The sequence below is a fragment of the Mus pahari genome, chromosome 7, assembly GCF_900095145.1.
Source record: "Mus pahari chromosome 7, PAHARI_EIJ_v1.1, whole genome shotgun sequence".
Classification (NCBI taxonomy): Eukaryota; Metazoa; Chordata; class Mammalia; order Rodentia; family Muridae; genus Mus; species Mus pahari.
In genome coordinates, this window is record NC_034596.1 from 97,192,403 (window position 1) to 97,213,412 (window position 21,010).

At 41.8% G+C, this 21,010-nt stretch overlaps 1 protein-coding gene across 3 annotated transcripts in view; it reads left to right on the top strand.

The window, feature by feature from the left end:
- Window positions 1-21,010, top strand: part of Unc79 (unc-79 homolog, NALCN channel complex subunit) — a 232,442-nt gene that overhangs the window by 18,920 nt on the left and 192,512 nt on the right. The window lies entirely within an intron of this gene.

A 21,010-nucleotide genomic window follows, 5' to 3' on the forward strand; every position in this document is an offset into this window, starting at 1 on the left:
TCTACCTGCACAAATCTGTGCACACACATGAGCATACATATGCACACGAGACCCATAAATATACATCATATTATCACAGGTCCATTATAGTTATTTGTGTCTCTTGAGGAATTTGTTCATGATGTCCATTTAGCAAATTTTTCCAGATGTCTGTGTATTGATATTGTTTGTGCCTCTCTTTTTTTCATCTTTAGAATTTGTTGCTCTATTTTTAAGTTTGCTGTTCTATCCCGTGCAAGCATGCCATGTGTGTCTGTGTGCACGTGTGTGCATTTGCCTGTGCTCACCCATGTACAAGCTGCAGACTAACTTTGGGTGTATTCCTCTTCTGCTGTCTAGCTTATTTTTTGAGAAAGGGTCTTTTGCTAAACCTGGAACCTACTGGTTCATCTGGTCTAGTGGTTCTCAACCTGTGGGTCATGACCTCTTTGTGGGCATGGAATGACCCGCTCACAGGTTCACATATCAGATATACTACATATCAGATTTTTACATTAAGAGTCATAACAGTAGTAAAATTACAGTTATGAAATAGTAATGAGAACAGTTTTATATTGGGGGGGGTCACCATAACATGAGGACTGTATTAAAAGGTTGTAACATTAGGGAGGTTGAGAACCACTGAGCTAGACTGTCTAGCCATTGTCTAAGATCGACCTGCCTTTGCACCCCCAGAATTGTGGTTATAGATGTATGTCACAGTACCTGGCCTTTGTGTGGGTGCTGGAGAGCTGAGCTCAGGTCTTCATGCTTAAGACCTTGCACTTTGCCCACTGAACTGTGACTTCAAACCTGTTCCTTTGTTTCTGATACTGGCAGTTTCACCCTGATTTTTATTCTTGAATTTCCTGGTTAGATGTTTTGAATGTCACTGGTGTCAAGCAGCCAGTGTCGGTTTGATGCTTTTCTTAGCTACATGGTTTCTATCCTTTGGTTTGGTTGGACTTAATTCTCTCTAGTCTATTGACATAAAAGCCTATATCATTGTTTTGAAATCTTCCCTTATTAAGCAGTTTTAAAGCCATGTATTTCCTCATAAGTTCCATGTTAAGAGAATCCTATTGTCCTAGCTCTTTGTTGTTTGTTATTTTTTCCGGACAGGGTCTCACTGGCTTTGAACATGGCTGTGATGTGGTCCTTCTGCCTTTGCCTCTGGAACACTGAGAGGACAGGTCTGTGCCACCATGTTGGCCCCTAGATTTTGATAGGTTATATTTTCAATATTGCTCAGCTCAAAACATTTTTTAATGTCTCTGGCTTGTTTATTTATCTATTTTTGAGCCTTAGAATTCTTTAGCAATGGACCTAATTCCAAATACTTGGGATTTCCCTAGTTACTTCCATTATTTTTGATTTTCATTTCACTCTAACACAGAGGACACATTTTGTGTACTTTGACTCTTTTTAACTTTTATTTGTTTTATTTGTTTTATGGTCTGTGCTAATAAACATTCCATGTATAATTGAAGAGAATGCTATTGCAGTTGAGTGATATATTAAAGTCTACTATGTTTTTGATGCATTTTGCCTGATTTTCTCCATCAGTTATTGATTAAAGTATGTTGCAATCTTTACCTCTGCTTATGTGATTTATTTTTCCTTTAAATCTATCAGCTTTTGTTTTGTGTGTTTGAAGCTGCGTTATTGGGTTCATAGGTAATACTTTCCTGTTCATTGTCCTTTTCACTGTTATGAGGTCTGCTCTTGGTCTCTGTCATTGTGTCTTGTCTTGTTGTCTGCTTTATAGGCTATTGATATTGTCACCATGGTCTGCTTTTGCTGATTGTGTGATAGATTTTGTCACCCATGTCTTCCCAACATTCTAGACTTTACTTCCTAGGTTTGTTTGTTTGTTTGTTTCATTTAGAAATTAGTGGTTGAGCTGGAGATGTAGCTCTGTTGTCAGGATGCTTACCTTTTGTGCATGAACTTCTGGGTTTAGTCACCAGTGCTGAACAAGCTGGGTGTGGTGGCACATGCGTGTGACCCCAACACTTGAGGACATAAGAATCTTAGAAGTTCAAGGTCATCCTTAGCTATGGAGACAGTTTTTAGGAAAAAAAACCTACAAATGGTTGTTTTAGCAATGATAATATACAATCAATTTACAATAGTTAACAAAATATAAATGTGCTGATTGTATAAAAATCTTGCTCATGTCTTTGTTTTATAATTGTTTTTTGTAATATATCTATATATATTACATGCTCCCCAAAGCAACATTATAAGTTTAATTTTTAAGTTACGTGATTAGTAAAAAATTAAGAGAAAAAAGAAGTTTATTTTTGTTGTTTTATCAAAATATTCATTTTTTGAGAGGCTCCGTCCCTCTCCTCCCCTCTACCTCTCTCCCCACCTCTCTTTCCTTTCCCCTCTACCTCTCTCCCCCCTCTCTCCCTCCCCCTTCCCCTCTCTTTCCTTCCCTTCATCTATTCCTTGCTTTCTTCCTTTTAAACTGGGAAATTAACTTTCCTTCTTCCCATGAAGATTCAAGTTTCCACCTGAAGTTGCTGGGTTTTTTTTTTTGTTTGTTTATTTGTTTTTTGTTTTGTATAAATCTGCCTTTGACCAAACCTTTAAACAACTTCTTTTTATCCAAAGAGATCTTTATTTTGCTCTTAACCTTTCATAATAGTTGTTTTTTCTGGATTCTGCATTCTGATTTATCAGTTTTCTTTTCAGTCGAGATGCCATTCCATCAGTCCCTCCCTCATGATTGCAGGGGGCATCAGCATTGCCCTGCGAATGCTAGACTTTATGGAGTTTATGTAAAGTTAATAGAGTTGATGTTAAGTTCTTTTTGTCTTGGGGCTTTCAAAGCTGCTTTATCTTTGTTTTTTTTGTTGTTTTTTTTTAACCAGTCCAGGGACCGTGTGTTCCCCACTGTCGTGGATTCCCATCGTGTTTACTCCTGTGTGTATATTGTATCTGAAAATGTCTGTCTTTTAGCAAGTCTGGGGACTATTTCATGACTAATGCTTCAAATGTTCCTGCCTATTGCTTCTATTGTCTGCCTCTGATGGGCTCACTAAACACGCATCCTGTTCTCCAGCGTTATCTAGCAGGCTTCCCCCACCCACCAATCCTTATTTTCTTATTTTTCACCTAGGACACTTTCTATTAATCATCCCTCTGTTTTGTTATGTTCAGCTGCTTAGCCCATCTGGTGAATTTTTTTTTTTTTAGGTCCCAATATGCAGTTTTATTTTTCAGCTCTAGAATTTTGATCTTGTCTTTCTTCTATTTACTTTTTTGAAAAGGAAATTTTAAATTTTGCCTCCCATTGTTGTGTCTGTGTGAGTAGGTGCGTGGAGGTCAGAGGACAGCTTTCGAGAGCTGGCTCGCGCTCTCTGTCAGCTCCGAGAGCTTCTGCCTCCCTCACCAGCCCTCTTTTGTTCCCTTTTCTGTGGAGACTTCCCGTTTCTCTGAGGAGAGTTTTATGCACTGAAAGTGTGTTGTATTTCATCTAGGACAGGTGTAGGGATGGCACTGAAATCTGTTTTATTTTTTGACAGTTGTTTCTTTTCAGGGTTGAGCTAGACTGACTTCCTTTTCTTCTGAGAATATGTCATTATTCTGTTTCTTTATTCGGTTTATTTGAAGCATTGCTGGATCTCATGAATACTAAGTTGTGGAGACTTTGAATTTTCTTATTTCCTGCTGATGAATGTTGTTTATTTTGGTAGGCTTTTTTTTTTTTCAGTTGGAATTGACTTGCAATCTTCCTTTCCCAACCTCCCACTCTCTATTCCTTTTATATTTTTAATTAAGACAGGGTCTTACTCTGGAATCCAGACTGGTCTGAAACTCATTCTGAAGCCAAGGCTGTCCTTGAACTCATGACAGTCGCCCTGCCTCAGCCTACCAAGTGCTGGGCGTGGTCCACCCAACTCTACTTGAATGGCAGACTGTCTTGTTCTCTCAGCAGTTTCCTGATCTATACAGCACTTTGGTCTGTAGGTGAGCTACCCTTTGCCTGTTTCCCAGAGGACAGTGAGAGACTAGATGCCTAGGGTGTGAGGATTGTGAGGTAGGTGTCTAAGGCTAGAGGCCTGCTTCGCCAACTTTCTCCCTTTGCCACTTGTCTTAGCCTTTACGGTTTGCCAACTTTCTTTTTCTAATCCCCCAGTCCAGAGAGACTCTTAGTTTTTCTGTCTGCCCATACAGTGTAGACTGTCTCCAAGTCACTGTCTGGAGATGGGAACTGACTTCCTGCCTCCTTCTCTCATCCTCCTTGGGACCTTTGGCCCCACGTTGTTCTGATGCTTTCTTACTTGTGAGAGCGATTGATTGATTGATTGATTGATTGATTTATGGAGAGAGGCAGGCTCCTTGGTAGAGGTTTGTATGATTATAACCCAAAGCCACTTTGCTTCTTTTTAATTTTTAAGACTTTTGGGGTGGGGGTGGGGTAAGTGAGATTGCTCAGTGGGTAAAGGCACTTCTGGAGCAAGCTTGGTGTTCGATCCTTGGAACACACAGAAAGGTGGAAGGAGAGGACCAGCGCCACAAAGTTGTCCTCTGGCCACCAGAGGGATGCTCTGGTACATTTGCCTAGACACACCATCCATCTCTCTCTCTCTCTCTCTCTCTCTCTCTCTCTCTCTCTCTCTCTCTCACACACACACACACACACACACACACACACACCAATGAAATATGAAATAAGAGGAATTTCTCTTTTCATGCTTTACTTAAGCACTGTCCTTTGTGCTTTTTAGTCTTACATTTTGACTGATGTAATTTTGACTGATGAAATTTTGACTGATGTAGTTTTCAGTATTGAAATATTTACCTTATTTTTCTCTCAAGCGTTTTTTGCTTTTCTTTTTGTTATGTCTCTTTTATCTGGTCACTTAACTTTAGTATTTTTTAACCACACAGATGTAGCAGTTTTCTTAATTATTTTGAGCTTGTGCTGTAGGTTTTTAATCTGCTTAATTGAGGGACCTTGCTGCTTCTTTGTTTTTAATGATTTGTTTTTTGAGTTGGTAAAATTTATATGTACAATATAAAAATTAAAAATTAAATTGTGGGGCGTTTAACTAGAACTGCTTAGCAGATATACTGCCTCATCCATTTTCCCTACGACTTATTCTCTTTTTACTATGAATTTGTTTTTTATTATATTGCTTTGTTATTTATACATACTAATATATAGTATTTTCTGTTACTCAGGTTAAATAAGTGTTCCGAGTAGTTCTTTTGTTTGCTTTTTAAAAATTAAAAAATTTTTTTTTTGGTTTTTTGAGACAGGGTTTCTCTGTATAGCTCTGGCTGTCCTGGAACTCACTTTGTAGACCAGGCTGGCATCGAACTCAGAAATCTGCCTGCCTCCGCCTCCCGAGTGCTGGGATAAAAGGTAAAAATTTAAAATTATTCTTTGTTTATTTTGTTTCTTGAGTCAGGGTTTCTCTGTAGGCCCCGGCTGTCTTAGAATTTGTTCTGTAGACCAGGTTAACATCGAACTCACAGTGATCTGCCTGCCTCTGCCTCCTGTGTGCTAAGATTAAAGGCATACGGAACTTCTGCCCTGCTTAAAATTATTCTTAATTATGTGTATACATGCGTGTCCCTTTGTGGCTTTGTATGTGTGAGTGCAGAAACCCTCAGAACTTAGAGACAATGGGTTCCCCTCGAGCTGCCTGACATGGGCTCTGAGACCAGAAATGAGGTCCTGCCAAGGAACAGTAGCCACTTGTAGCCACCCACACGTCTCTCCCGTCCCATTTGTCCTCTTCTGCCCTTGTCTTTTCTGAGTTTCCTTTTTGCCTCCTTTGCCCACTTCCTCTTGTCTGCCCCCTCCACGCCCCCACTTCTGCTTCTACTCCCGCCCCCACCGCCATCCCCCTCGCCCCCTCCAGTGCCTTTACACTGTTCTGCCTTCATGTCTTCATGCGGTTCCCAGTGGCTCTGCCTCGGTGTGAGCTTGATTCTGAGGGAGGGTTTTAAACGGCTTGCGAGTGCTTGGACGGGAAGTCTGCCTCTTTGCCTTGAGCTCTTACCACATGAACAGCCCTTCTTTGCCCGATGGCTCTTTTCAGATCAGTTGACTACATTTCCAGTAGAACTTATTGACCATTACCAAGGACCACTAACGTCTCTTTCGTGTCTTCTCTATGAATGCTGATGACCTACACACGTGTAGCTGTCATCGCTTTGTCCTTACCCTGTGCATTTGGTTTGGGGATGCCCTCTTCCCCGCTTTGCTATACAACACCAGTGGTCTTTGATGTTCTTATCCCCATGGGCTTGCCTGGTTTCAATGGAAAGCCTTCTTCCTCTTGTGGCATATTTCAGTAAACTTTCTGGACACTCAAGACTTTTTCTTGGCTATTTCTTGGCTAGATGGCAGTTGTCTTTAGAAGTAGATTTGTGTCCGATCATCTACTCCTGTTTCTGGTTCCGAGGTGGCCACAACAGCCCTTCATTCTTTAATAAAAGAATAATACACAAAGCTTGTGTAGGAGTTGCTTGTATGATTGCATCATCCTTATACCACCAGGTCTCGCTTGAGAATATAGGTTTGGGTAACACATACTCAGCATGGAACAGTGAAGAGGAGCCAGGGAGCAATGACCAGGACAATTAGGAAGATATGCTTATGGCAAGTGAGGACAGAGTGAGAGGTAGGTACACAGAAAATCCAGAAATGTTGTCTTCTAATGTACATATCATTGTATGCTCCCTCTCATGTTATGAGATCGACTAATGCGGTCTCTGGGACATGACCTGAATTCATCTTTGAGAGGTCCTCCTTTGGAAGTAACTAAGCAAGCCAATAAGTTTTAAAGCCCTTGCTTGGGTCTTTGCAGTGCAGAGGCATGAGAGAGTTGCATTAGATCTTTTTGGTTAAGCTTGCTTTTCACCTTTAGTGCTTAGGCGTAGCTCAAAATAGAACACTTCTGTGGGGTAAATGAGTGTCCTTAGCTGTTTGAGGACATTGTGGAAGAAGGTAGGAACTTCACTGGCTTAAGAACAAATGAAAATCAGGACCATGCTTGCCCAGGCAGTGCATATTGGGTTAAAAACACAGTATATTGTATATGGGGGACTCTTAGTGATGGCAACTTTTGCCAGTCTTTTCTTAGCTATACTTCTGACCTTGACAGGTTACTATCCATGTAGGATGCACTGCCAGGTCTTGGTCCTCTCAATAGAAAGGATGCACCCACAAATATCCAAACACACCACAGACTCAATTTGTAATTTGCCTGAACACATACTTCTGCTTTGGTAATCGTTTGTTTCTGGGATTTTGAATGAATTGCTTCATTCTTGTCTTGCTTGTGGGACTGCTCTTGAGGGGTCCAGAGCCTTTTGATCTTTGATCTTTCCTAAGCACTGCAACATTTTGAGAAATATCGAGGTGCATATGGAATCTTTTCTTTGTTTCTAGTTTCTGACATCTTGCAGTGATGCACTCTGTCTACCCTTCATTGTGATGGACCCCTTTAAACATTTATTATTGTCATTATCATCATCATCATCATCATCATCATCATCATCATCATCATCATCATTATTGTATGAGTGCATGATGTGTTTGGGGGCACACGGGCCATAGTCACAGGACTGCTTTGCGTGGCCAGCTCTCTCCTTCCACCTTTACCTGTGTCCTAAGGATTAAATCTGATTCCCAGGTTTCAGTGGTTAGCGCCTTTACCTGCCGAGCCATCTTGCTAGTCCATGATGGGCTCTTTTAATCTGCTTTTACCTAAACATTCCTTAATTTCATTTAGTGGCTCACCTCCTCTGTTTTCTTTTCTTTTTTCTTTTTTCTTTTTTTTTTTTTTGACTATTGGTTTGTATGCCTTTCCTGGTACTTCTAGTCAAGTTCAGTTTCCTGGCTCGATCGTTTCGCCCTCATTTTGTGCCCCTAACTTTTTGCTGTACGTGGGGGAATTTTCCCTACTGTGTGTCTTTTAGGGAATTTTCCCTACTGTGTGTCTTTTAGTCTTGATGATTGTTTCTAAAATGATGTTTCAATGTTCAATAGCTCCGTTTTCTTGTCATTTTCTGGGTGTTATTTTTGGAAAGCTTGCCAATGTTTATTTATAACTAGAGTGCTGCCCTTGGTGATATTTATAACAGTTTTTAAATTTTTTTATTTGTTTATCTTATGTGTATGAGTGTTTTGCTTGCATGTACAACACGTATGTCTGGTGCCCACAGGGGCCAGAAGAAGGTCCTTGGGACTGGAGTTACAGATAGTTGGGAACCACCATGTAGGTGCTGGGGATTGAACTCCGGTCCCCTGGAAGAACGGCCAGTGCTCTTAACCTCTGAGTCATCTCTTCAGCTCCTTATAGCAGTTTTTACTTGATTAATCAATCAATCAATCAATCAATCAATCAATCAATTAGTGTGTGTGTGTGTCTGTGGAGTATGGGTGTGTGTGCAGGGGTGCATTCATCTATGTATGCCCGTATAGAGGTGAAGGCCCAACTTCAAGGTTGTTCCTTTATCTCCAGCTTGTTCTTTGAAACAGCATGGAGCTGAGAGCTGTCTAGAATGTCCAGGCAGTGAGTTCTAGAGATCTATTTGTCTCAGCCTCCCAACCCCAAGGAACCAGCCTTGTGACACCATCCCAGGCTTGTAGTAGGTGCTTAGGATCTGAACTAGGACCCTCATAGTTTACCTGTGTAAATATCTCCCCAGCACCTATAATATCACACACACACACACACACACACACACACACACACACACACACACACACACAGAGTTTCTTTTTCCACTTAGATTTCCATTCCTCGAGGTAATTTCCTGCTTCTTCTGCCCTGTCTTTTTTTATGTGGCTGCCTGTGCATCGCTGTCCACTCAGATTTAGGGTTGGATTAAGATGCGGAAGTAGCATGCTGGTGGACCATTGACTAGAGGATCCCTCGATGTCACTGTTTTTAGGTCAGATTTATAGGAGGGGGAAGCAAAGGCAGACCTCCAACCTCTAACCTGAAGGTTGAGGCTGTTAGATGCTGAGATCGAGGTTTGGCTTAGCATTGTCATCAGTCCTTGTGCATTTAACTGGCTGATCACCTTGGCTTTTGTAGATTACCCCTATCTTCAGATGTGCATGGTCTCTGTCAGAGCTCTCAGATGCATGGTTTTGCTAGGTAGTAAGCTTCCGATCTGCCGGGTTGGGAGAGGAGTCCTGCCAGAGATGTTAAGGACAGGAGGTCATTTAGCCTTCTGATTACTTCTAACAGTTCTCCACCGTATCTTTAAAAACCTTGTTGTGCCTCCTGTCCTTTTCCCTCATCTGTAGGTGCAGAGTTCTGTGGTGTGGTCAGTGTGCCTTAGGGAATTCTGAGATGCACATTCATTTTCCTCCTCTTTGCTGCAGCTGTTCTGGGATCCAACTTCCTCCGGCTTGCCAAATCACGTGCTTCTTCCTACCTATTAGCTTTCAAGATCTCCAGATTCTATTCGTTTGCATCTCCTTCTTTCTTCTCTCTTTCATTCATATATATATATATTCATCCTTCCTTACCTTTATTTATAAGGATATATATATATATATATANTATATATATATATATATATATATATATATATATATATATATATATATATATATATATATCTCCTTATACTGTATGCAAGTGACCTTTCACTGAGCATGATAAATGACATCTTCAGGTTGCAGTCTTAATTCAGACTTCCCCCCCACCCCTCAGGTCTAGTGTCATCTCATCTTCTAAGACTTACTTAAGAATCATCTCTTCATAGAGTCAGTCCCAAAGTCACTCTGTGCAAAAGAGATGCCTTCACTTTGTCTTCATTCTCTGTTTTAGCCCCTTATATATTTCTTTATAGACCTTTAAAAACACTTTCTTGTTTTTATTCAAGTCTTGTTCTTTTCTAGCTGTGCATGAGGTTGAAGGTGAGGGTTGTCTTGTGTATGGTTGAACCTTGATGGATGCTTGCTGCCTGAGTGAAAGAACAAATTATATGTGGACGACATGCATTTTTTAAAACTGACAACAATTTCCTCAGTTTTCTTATCTTTTTTAAAAAAATAAGGAGAGATAATGAAAGCCAGTGCCTGCCTCATAGAATTGTCTTGAAATTTATAAGAGTCAAATGGGCAAAGTGCTCCAGACACTGCCTGGTACATAGGAATGCTACAGAAATGCCAGTTATGGTTCTTAAAAACGGTCCCCAATGAGCTGAGTTCTTCTATTTAATAGGTGTTCAATTTTGGTCAAGTGAATTTCCCTGCAGGATGGAGTATGGTACTCCTGGATGTTGTATTGTCTGCTCCGAATCATGGTGCATCTGAATTTTAACTCCAGACTGATCGTGGCTCTCCACTTGGACTTGGGCATTGTCATGGAAGATAGCTTGCTTCCACAGGAAAGTGGGATCCCACATATTCCCAGTGGTTGTCCGCACGGCCAGGTGTTTGAGGACTGTGGTGGCTGCAGTTCATGTTCTTATTTAGACAATTTGGGAAGCTCTTATCTTCTTAGGGAGCAGAGTTGATTTTCAGCAGTGTTATTTTCCTTTGAAAGCGAATGATACGGAAGGGTGGCCTTCATTTCTCTCCTGTCCATCATGCTGGGGAAGTGAAGGCAGCAGAAGCCTGAAGCATCTGGTCATGTTGTGTTCACATCAGGAAGCAGAGGCATGAATGCTGGGCTGCTCAGTCCCCTCTCCACTTATAGACCCCAGGATCCCCTGCCCTAGGAACAGTCTTAGCCACAACTAAGACCTGGGTCTTCTCACCAGCAATTAATTTAATCAACATGATCTCTCACAAACATGCTTACCATCTAGGTGGCTCTGTTTTTTTTTTTTTTTTTTTTTTTAATCAAGCTAACTCTAATCCTGACAGTGGCCAGCAATTCAGATTTTTTTCTTGTCTATTTAACCTTGCTGTAGAAATGTAAAGAATGTCAGTATTATGTTATCTCTGAAGTGAATTCTACTAAAGATCTCTTGAAACTCTAGTTTGTTTTTGTTTTGTTTTTTTTTTTTTAATTAGGGAGAAAAGTCCAATTTAGCAGAGAGATTATAGTATTTTTTTCTAGATTTATTTATTTTATGTATATGAGTACACTGTAGCTGTCTTCAGACACACCAGAAGAGGGACTCAGATCTCATTACAGATGGTTGTGAGCCACCATGTCATTGCTGGGAATTGAACTCCGGACCTCTGGAAGAGCAGTCAGTGCTCTTAACCACGGAGCCATCTCTCCAGTCTGAGATTATAGCCTCTTGTAGTGTCTGTTCGATGAATCTCCAGTTGTGGATTTGAGCTGTTATGGATAGACTGATAGTAGCTCTTGTCTTTTCTCCCATGAAACTTCAAGCATGGTATTCAGCAGTCTTGTCACATCACTTAGGGGCTACAATGGTTGAGTCTTGTGATGGGTTGGAAGGTTCCTTCAGGGTGAAATTTTGATCTGTGGAAGCTGCCCAGTTTCTTTCAAACCAAGTGCCATACTCTAGTCCTGTTGTGTTACATGGGATGGGAACCCACTCCTTTCAGTGCTCCCTGACCGTAAACCCTCTGGTCTAAGGAAACACATCTCCTGAATTACTCTCTCCACCACACAGAGAGGTAAATCTGACTCACAGAGTTCTTAGTTCAAGCCCTCCTGACCAGCAGAGCACTAGGCACTGACTTAGCAACCCTGAGTAAGTGGCTCGTCCCTCTCTAATTGCAAATGTCTCGTTTCCAGCACGGGAAATGTTTCTGTGTTTACGTCCCCCCCCCCATATGACAAAAAATTAATTTATGACTTATAGATTCATATGTGAAAGCTCACTGTGTGGCTTTCATCAGCTACAGTGGGCCATAGCTGGTTTTAGCATCTCTTACTAGGTGGTGTAACAGAAAACAGCTCTCTGGTTTACTTTTCTTGCCGCTTCAGGGTGACCCACTGAGCTCTATCAACTACAGTTTTCTCACTGGACATGTGGGACTAAGAGAGTCATTATTTTCATGTTTACTAGCATTCTGCAGTGCACATCAGAATTGAGAGCTATCATTGTACTTTTCTGTGACCTTCTAGAGGATGGGATGGGGGTGGGGTGAGGTGGGGTGGGGTTGTGCATCAGTAATTGTTGCTTTGTTAGTACCTCAAAGTTTTTAGTTAAGCCAGGCGTGGTGGCACACGCCTTTAATCCTAGGACTTGGGAGGCAGAGGCAGACGGATTTCTGAGTTCGAGGCCAGCCTGGTCTACAGAGTGAGTTCCAGGACAGCCAGGGCTACACAGAGAAACCCTGTCTCGAAAAATCAAAAAAAAAGTTTTTAGTTAATCAATATCTGTTAAATGAATGAGTACACTAGGGTCTTCTACTTTAAATTTGCTTAGCTGTGTAATGTTTAAATTTTCCTAAACTTCCAATGTCTTCTTCTTTTTAGTTTTACACCTTAAATGCTCAAAACCTAACTGAATATTGTTTGTGGGTATTTTGAAGAATGTCAACAATTTAACGCAGTGTTTAGTGGGGGGTGGGGGTGGGACTGGAGTTCTTCGAGGAGGAACTGGGATGTTTTTTGTTGGCCTTTCTTGTCTGCCGAATGTGCCAGGTAGAACTGGCCACCTGGAACTTAAATGGACTGAAGAATATGTGTGTGAGGGTCTGGAGGAGCCTGATGAGGTGGTGTGTGGCATCTGACATCTTTGGACAGCTTGGGCTGTCTGTCTGTCTGTCTGTCTGTCTGTCTGTCTGTCTCTGTGTGTGTCTGTTTCCTTTGCCTGCATCCTTTTGTGAGGGCTTGCTTCTCAGCCAGGGTGACCTTCCTTTAAGGGGGAGTGACATTCTTTGATCCAGGATTTGCACAGGATCCTGCATCCCCAGGAGGGTTCTCAGGCAATGATTTGTTGCTTTGTTTCCCCTTCCATTTTAATATTTGAATATCTTCATTATTAACTACATTTGTGCATTCTCTTTTATTTGAAGGGCAGAACTAATACCTAGAGAAGGGGAAGGAAGGGAGGGGGGAAGGTCTGTAGTAGCCAATTAGGACTGTAACATTCTTCTATTGTATGCCAGTCACTGTGCTACAGAATTGCTGTATGCAACCCCTGAGATAAAAAACAATTGCCCTCATTGTATAGATAAGGGAATTAACACTGAGTGAATTTCATTGCCTTGTCCTCATTTCCACAGCTAGTACATAGGGAGCCAGAATCCAAGTGGAAACTGGTATCTACCTGCTTTTCTCATTACCATGATAGAATAGCTGACAGAAGCTACTCAAGGGAGGGGAGATTTATTTTGGCTTCTGGTTTAAAATGAACCCTAGGTCATCATGGCGGGAAATGCAAAGTGACTGGTTTGGTTGTTGGCAGCTAGTGTGTACAGGGAAGGCATGTCACAGATATAAGACTGGAAGGTTGAGAGTATAGGAAAGGAGTCAGGGGCATGTGTCCCTTCCCAAGGCCACCTCTGGGGTCCCATTTCCACCAGCCAGACTCCTCTTCCAAAGAGCTGCTGCAGCCTGGGGAGCACGTGTTCAAACTATGAACCTGTAGCTAGGCAGGGTGGTGCATGCAGAAGTGGCTAGTCTGCTCTGCATGGTAGGTACCAGGACAACCAGGATGGACAATGAAACCTTATCATAAGCAAGCAAGCAAGCAAGCAAGCAAGCAAACAAACAAACAAACCAATACAAAGCCCAGGGAGGGGCATTCAAGTCATAGCATTTTGCCCTGGTCCTCAAAATGCATCCAGTGACAACTTCAGAAATCCACAAAATCTTCACACTCCCAAACTGTTTAAAAGTCCCTGCAAAAACAAGCAAATAAAACACTCAAACACACATCCCATACTTCTACGTGCATAATGGCGCAGAGTAAACCCGGCACTCCTGTTTCAAAAGGAAGAGATTGGAGCATAGCTGGGAAACATGGGGTTAAAGCAAGACTGGAGTCCACCCAGCAGGGCACACAGAGCTGCAACCTGGAGGATGCATGCTCAGCATGAGGCATGTGGTGCAATGATGTGCAGCTCAGTGGGCTGAGGTAGTCCTGCTCCTGAGCCTGGCCATTAACAGCACACATGGGCTGTGTCTTGGGGGAGACGCATCATCCCCCATTATTTAATTCAGTTCACGTCCATACTCCCAAATATTGATGGATTTAGGGGTTTTGAGAAGAAAGTGACACAAGGGGTTCTTGTGATGAGTACCAGGAAGAGGGGGCAGAAAACCTTAGTTATATCCACAATTTAACTCCAATTCTCGAAAGGACTAGAAACTTAAAACTGCTTCGTTTGTACTGAGTTGTGTGTTACGTTCACTTGTTTATGCAGCAAATGTATATTCAGAACCAGACCCTTACAATATGCTGCGTGTACAGTGTTAAAAGTGATGCTTCTGGTAGTCCAGTGTGGAGTCAGCTATCAAGTTATTGGCCACATCATGCAGTGGTACATGCCAGAGAGGAGCCTGGGACTGTGAACGCTCAGATAACTTCAGTGACATGGACATGTGCTAGGGTAGGTTAGCTGTCTACAGGAGACATGGTTGACCTGAAACTTGGGGAATTCTTTTGGGAGCCTCCATGCAGAGAGGTAGGGATTGCATTTCTGAACAGAATAGTGTTTAAGGAAGACGGGTCACGTGGGCTTTTCCCAGTTAGAATGGCTGGGGTGAGACATATAGGTAGAGAGCAGGAGAGGAGGCTTGGCTGGTGAGCAGGGAACTATTCTTCCTGAGCTTCATATGTTAATGGAATTTCAACGAACAGAAAATGAAAAACATTTGAATTCTGGAGAGATTGCTGGGGATGCCATACTGAAAAAGGATCAGGGTGCAATCAGACAGATTATTATAGCAATTTATCTCAGAAGGAGATTGTGCAAATTTAATTCAGGTGATATTGTGAGGAGGGAGAAGAAAATAGATCTTGAGAGATGATTTTATGCTAGAACCAATACGACTACTAAATAATCCCATTTCTATTAATACAAAACAAGTAAATAAAGACAGATATGCAGCGATAATTAAAGCAGACATCCTATTCTGTAACCTATGCTTGACCAAGAAGACAGTAAGGTATCAGACACAATCGTTGCTTAAACCCCTGTGGTGATTATAGGAATCCGATCTGAGAACTATGGCTAGATACTTTTTACTTATGTTTATAGTTTCTTTTAAAAATGTTTTATACCTATTTATTTATCTGCTTAGTCTGTCCTTTTAGGTATGTACACATGTGTGTCATGGTGCATGTTTGGAAGCCAGTGGATCACCCTCTGGAGTTGGTTTCTGTCTTTCTTCCCAGCTGGATATGGGGTCTGGGGATCAAACAGTTCTTAAGGCATGATGGCAAGTGCCTTTACCCACTGAGCAATCCTGCTCACCCTATGTCTGTTATTCCTTAATGAAGTATTAAACTGACAAGAAGATAGTTTAAAAGGGGACAATGCCAAATCTGTTAGTGAGTTTATACAGTTCAAGAAGAAACTGATTAAAATTAAGGTAGAATCAGAATGCATACTGTCAGGGTTACAACATTAATAACAAAGATTGGCAAAGATTGTACTGGAAATGCTATTTTAATTTTCATTTGGTAAGAACCAGACAACATGAAATAAGAATCCCCCCAAGGCAAGATACTAAGTGGCTTGTGGTAACACATAGCTGTAGATGGGAACCCATAGACCATCTAGGACTCTCTGTAGAGCATCATGAAACTCCATGACACTCAACCTGTTAGAACAAGAATCGCTAGTCAGAAAAAAAAACAGAGTATTCAAATATAACAAAGAACTTATAAACCATTTGAAATATGTATCAAGAGATTTTTTTTTGAGTTCTGTTGGAACAAGGGAAGGAAATTAACCATGAAAAAGAATTCTGCATTCTTTATGTAATTTAAATAATAAGTTGTACATGGAAATCATTTGTACAAAAAATAGCAGAATATTTAAAGAATTTGGAGAATGTGCAGGATACAGAATAGTTGACATTTAAGCCACTGCTACTGCTGACCGTCTGCCGTGTGCACATTCTGAGGGATTTCCAATGATCAGCGAGGGCAGGCCTATCTTCACGGACCTAGAGGTGTTTGGGAAAATGAATTTGCAGACATGAAGCGGACTGGATCATCCAGATCAGCTTACAGCTACTGACCTGTGCGCGTAATGAGGCGACTCCATTAGAGAGTGGCACCCTGCATGCTCAGGAAAGGAGCAATTGATAATGTCTAGTTAATTAGAAGGTTTCAGGAATGATGGAAAAGAATCTTAAGAGCCGGTGATGTGGTCTTAAGGTGGATTCCGAAGGATGAAAGTCACTTGAGTTTTCAAGGAAAGGATAGACTAGTGAAGGAGATGTATTGAGTAGTGTGTGTCTGAAATATATATTGCAAGTTTAGTCTAATAGCTCATCTGCCTGCTACAGTTTTAATAGGATATTGAAAACAAGAAGGGTTAAGGGAATATTATTTCATGCAAATCCATTGAATGTCCCTCACCACCAAAAGCACTAAAAGCAATTAGAGTACATGGTGGTCTGTGGAAAAGCATGGTTCCGGACCTGCTAAGTGACCAGCTCTACAGAGCTCTGTGGCCAAGGGTAGATCATTTACTTCTGGGGTGCTTTGGTTTAGTAAACTGTAAATGGGAAGTGATATAACACAAAAACTTTTAACACACACACACACAAACACAAACGCACACACTCACACACATAATTGTCAATACTCTGTGATGTTATTATCAATGCTAATGATGTTTACATCTTTCTAAAGAACATTTTATCAAGTATCTCAAAAAGCTTTATTTGTTCTTTTAAAGCAATTTGTTTTTATTTTATTTTATTTTATTTTGATTCATGTAGCCCTGGGTGACCACACACTTGCTATGTAGGATGGTCTTATGTGTACCACGGTTTTGCTTGTGTGCCTGTCTGGGGGAGGGCAGAAGACAGTGTCAGATCTGCTGGAACTGGAGTTACAAATAGTTGTGAGCTGCCCCATAGGTGCTGGGAATTGAACCCAGGTCTTCTGGGAGAGTAGCCAGTGCTCTTAACTACTGAGCCAACACTCCAGCCCTGATCAAGAACCCTTAATTCTGCTGTTGGTTCCTTTCAAGTGCTGGAATTATAGGTACACACTACCAAAGCTTACCTCCCCAAACCATTCCAAAATATTTAATATTTGTGCATTTCATATTGTCTACATTGAAAATTGATTCTAAGGAAATACAAAGTCATGTTCAGGTATTAAGGAGGTATTCTTTTGCAGCATGAGAGACTTACTTTATTTTAAAATTGTGTGTATATGTGTATGTCACACGTGTGAAGGTGCCTGAGGAAAGCAGAAGAGGGCATCAGATACACTGACTCTGGAATTAGAGGCAAGCTGCCTGCTGTGGGTGTGGGGAGCCCAACTCATGTCCTTTGTAAGAGCAGTGTTGGCTCGTATCCATCTTCTTTATTGCCTTACAGGAATAGTGGACCCATCCCAAGCCTCACAAACATCAATAGATGATTGGTGAAATAAATTACAATTTACTTTAAAAAAGAAGTTACAGAGTAATTGAAATGATGCAGAAATCTACTTCTGATGTTCTGATGTATGAGGAAAATGAATTCTGAATATATATATATATTCAAGAAGGCTAACACACTGAAATGTTGTGTATGGTTGAACAGCAGCCTTTATCTGATTTTATATCCTTCGTTGTGCTCATCTGATTATTTTTTTTAACTTTTTTGATAGCTTTGGTAATTAAACATTTAAAAACAGTGCTGGATCATTTTCAACACTCGTAGTGACATAGGAACATGTTTAAGGTTAAAAAGGATTTTTGAGATTGTGTGTTATACAATCCTGGTTCGGTTGAAACACTTTTCTGTCTACAACTGAGCTTCTCGTCTGCATAGCGAAGCATCTAAGAAGGAAAGCAACCGAGAGCAGAGATTGGATCAGGGTACACTCAGTGAAAACCTAGTACCTTCTTTGTGAGATAAACTGTTTCTTATAACTGCTTTCGGTTTTGCTCATTTTCATTGGCTTTGGCAGTTGGTTTTCTGGATTGTAAAGAACAGAGTTTAGTGGCTGAAAATAGCCACTGTCTTGCTGACCACATCTTGGTTTCCCCCCTTTACTGGAACTCTGCACAGGCAGTCCTTACAAGGCCCTGGGGTTCTGCAGTGGTGAGCACGTACGTGGTTTTTGGCGCATGCCCACTTGGAAGAGGCAGTGAGCGCTCATCTGAACAAACATACAATTACAAGTTGTGTTAGCCATTGGGGGAAAATACCCTAACTCGTGTATTATATAGAGAAAAATGGAAGTGTGGATCAGGGGATAAGTTCAGACGGGAACACTGGCAAAGGCCTCTATGAGTAAGTGGTATGTAAAACCACCTCTAAGGTGCAAATAGACATGAGACACTCAGGAGAATCTGGAAGATGAGCTGGGAAGTGTCCTGAGTCTGTCTGGAGATGGTGGCAAGCCATCGAGGAGGAAGGATGAAGATACTTCAGAGGTATCTATTGGTGGCTGTGTTTGTAGATTGTGATGGATTAGGTCGGAGGTAGACAGTAGGAGGAAGCTGTTCATCCTTTGTGTGAACTTGGTAGATCACATAGGTGGTAGCGGGGTTTTATTTGAGGGCGGGTGGGGAGGGAAGGATTATTTAGCATTGGATGGGTTTACTCTGAGGTCCCTGTCAGAGTCCTCAGGGAAAAAAAAATGATAGGAGGTCTATTGTTCCTGTGACACAAGCATCTGCGATGGACACGTGCGTGTCAGACTGTTTGGTCCATGGATAGAAGTGGCAGCTCCACGTGTGGATGGGATTGCTTAGGGAGAGAAAATGAGGGCCAGTGGTTGAGTCCTGATAATTTTCAAAATTCTAGAGGCATCGAGGTGGCAAAGTGAAGGGTGTTTCTCAACCGTAGAAGTTTTGGGGAACATGGTGTTGGGGAAACCAAAGGAAGAGAGTTTCAAAAAAGTGGGACTGATGGACTGACTGTATGGGAGAACTGAAAGGGTTAGTAATGCCATGAGTGACTGGGAAGTGTCATTGGATGTGACACCCTGGGTGCTGTATATAGAGAGAGGGTTGCCACAAAACCAGATTCAGGGCATTAGTGACAGTGGGAGCCAGACGGGCGCGTGCGCACACGCGCGCGCGCGCGCACACACACACACACACACACACACACGTACACTCAGAGGAGATAACTCTTAATAATTTAAGCTCTGAAGACGAAGCCAGTAGTTGCAGGGAAGGGAATAGGAGGACTAGGGGAAGGTGTTTTGTACGTTTCCCTCTGACAAAGGAGATTCTAGTTAATGAGGGTGTCTTAATAAAGAAGGAGAGATGACTGGTGTGTTTTGGGGGACTGGTGGTGGATGGCGAGCGAGCTCTCATGGTGAACTTGGTGCTTGGTAGCATAAGTCAGCTCGTGTTATCTACTACAAGTGAATATGTTCTGGGCGCTGCGCTAAGTGACCGTGAACTGACTTTCCGACGTGATCCTCTCCATCTTACAGATGAGGGAACCAAGGTTTAGATGAGAGAAGCAGGAAGTCTTAATTCGGGGCTCATACCTTTCTTCCTTTCACTTCGGGACTTACCTCTGTGATGGTGTATTCAGTTTCTCCAGCTGCCACGAAGCACCACAGACAGGTCTGCTAAAGCAGCAGGCATTTATTTTCTCACAGTTCTGAGGACTTTCAGTTCAAGATCAAGGTGTTGGCAGATTTGCTTTCTCCTGAGGCCTCTCTCCTCGCCTCACAGATGGTCACTTTCTCACCTGTCCTCTCTCGGCCTTTCCTCTCCCATCCCCCGTTCCTGATGTCACTTGTGTCCTAATCTTCTTACAAGGACAGAAGGAAGATGGTACTCAGAGAGCGCCTTGCTGTAATGGCTTCATTTGAACCTGGCCACCTCCTTTAAAGGCCTTATCTCCAGCTACCGTCTCCTTTTGAGGTTAGAATTTCAATTTTGAATTTGGGAGGATGTGATTTATGACAGATGACTTCCTACGAAATAAGGCTTGGCCAGGTCCCTGAGAACGTTCTGAAGATGTAACTAGAGCAGAATAGAGTGGGAGACTGCTGGACATGTGTGGTCCTGAGATCAGTTGTGTTTGGAGATGATTCACATGCATTCAGTCTGCCAGTGATTGGAGTCTGCAGTAACAGTGCAGTACATGTGTGGGGCTAGAGCAAGACTTCTGAGCTTTGATGAGGCATTGGGTCCTCGTGGGATTACGAGCCAGCCAAAGCATCCTCTCTTCTGTACAAGGTTGAAATGCAAATGAGCTTTAGGTATATCTTCAGTACAATTACAGGTTACTAAACCTGTCAGAGATGTTTCTGATCATTTTCCTTTCTCTTCCTCCTTCTCTTCTCATCTTTATCTTTTTTTTTTTTTTAAGTGCATGGGAGTTTTGCTCAAATGTATGTAAGTGCATCATGTGTGTGCCTAGTGCTTATGGAGGCCAGAAGAGGGCATCCGATTCCCTGGCACTGGAGGTGTAGATGGTTGTGAGTGGCCATGTGGATGCTTGGAATCAAAACCAAGTCCTCTGGGAGAGCGGCCAGGGCTTTTAATTGCTGAGTCATCTCTCCAGCACCCTTTTTTTTTATTTTTTATTTTTTTCCGAGACAGGCTTTCTCTGTATAGCCCAGGCTGTCCTGGAACTCACTTTGTAGACCAGGCTGGCCTCGAACTAGAAATCCGCCTGCCTCTGCCTCCCGAGTGCTGGGATTAAAGGCATGCGCCACCACGCCCGGCTTTCCAGCACCCTTATTATTTTCAAGTAGTTGGAAAGAAATCTACGAGTGCTGGAAATTTGTTGGCCTCCCAATATAGAAAGTAATTTGACCATTTCCTGACCTATTCTGTAAACTGTCTTTCATGATTTTGAATTTATTTGTCTTTAACCTTTTCTTTCTGCTTTTACCTTCATTTTTACCTTCATTTACTGGTAACTTCCTGAGTTCTTATTAGGTATCTGAAATCTAAGAATATAAGAATCCATATATATATATATATATATATATATATATATATATATATACA